Here is a 1,055-nt window from a genome sequence, read left to right as displayed (position 1 = left end):
GGTGGTGGTCAAGGAGAAGATGGTTGGAGGAATTGCACAGGTGAGGAACAGGGCAGCTCTGATGGAGCAGGGGCAGCTCTGGCTGCCACTGCAACCTGTGCATGCCTGTCTCAGGAGCATGTCCTGCCACCCACCGGCATGGGGCATGTCTCCAGAGACCCTCACAAAAATGCTGTGGGTGCACCCATCCCACCCAGCGCCAGTTGAACACTGTGGCTTCACCCTCGTCCTGCCATGTGTAGCAGCAGGCACAGCCAGTGATGGCGCACACTCCCAGGAGCATAACGCTCTGGGTTCTCCTTGGCGCAGTGGCCGCACCATCCCAGTGTCCGTGGCATGTGTGAAGGGCAGAGCACCGCTTAAGGGGTGAGAGCTGCCCGGTATGGGGTGCCACGGGTCCCAGTGCTGCCTCCTGGCCACAGGCTTGCAGCTGAGAACAGGGCATGTGGGGGCTTTACCCCAGGAGCTGTGCTGCTCCCCGTTATCTCTAGAGGACTGTGGTCCCACCGCAGGGACAACAGCCCTCGTGCCCAGGGACACACCAGCCCAGGGAGGCTGTGGCTGTGACGGGGGAAGCAGGAGCCGGAGAGCCTGGCTCTGGGCTCAGCAATGCCATGGCAGAGGCTCCGGCCATCCCTGTCAGAGGCAGATGTGATCCCAGGGCTCTCTCCCGGCAGATCATCGCCGCCCAGGAGGAGATGCTGCGCAAGGAGCGGGAGCTAGAGGAAGCACGGAAGAAGCTGGCCATGATCCGGCAGCAGCAGTACAAGTTCCTGCCCTCGGAGCTGCGGGACGAGGAGCAGAACTGAGCCCCGCGCCCTCCCGCCGCTCACCGCACAGACTGCTGCCCGCCCGACCGCTCCTATTTAAGACAACCCGCCTCGAGCGGAGGGCTGCCTGGGCTAGACCAGAGCTCTGCCCGCACCCAGAGCGCCGGTACTAACCCAGCCACCACTCCAAGCTGGTGCTGCAGCAGCATCTCCGCTTCTCCTCCCAGCCCACCTTCCCACGCGCACCCAAGGGCACGGCCAGAGCGCCCGGAGGGACCAGGCTGG

The 1,055-nt window shown here is 64.6% G+C and overlaps 1 long non-coding RNA gene across 1 annotated transcript; it reads left to right on the top strand.

The window, feature by feature from the left end:
* The first annotated feature begins 1 nt into the window (after window position 1).
* On the top strand, window positions 2-1,055 carry LOC148055493 (uncharacterized). The gene is made up of 2 exons (XR_015705351.1): window positions 2-40; window positions 678-1,055. It is a non-coding gene; the product is annotated as an uncharacterized LOC148055493 (long non-coding RNA).

This window comes from Nipponia nippon, unplaced genomic scaffold (genome assembly GCF_047370975.1).
Source record: "Nipponia nippon isolate SJK-2023a ecotype South Korea unplaced genomic scaffold, ASM4737097v1 scaffold_22, whole genome shotgun sequence".
NCBI lineage: Eukaryota > Metazoa > Chordata > Aves > Pelecaniformes > Threskiornithidae > Nipponia > Nipponia nippon.
Note: the sequence above shows the minus strand (reverse complement) of the source record. Positions and strands in the feature narration are given on the sequence as shown.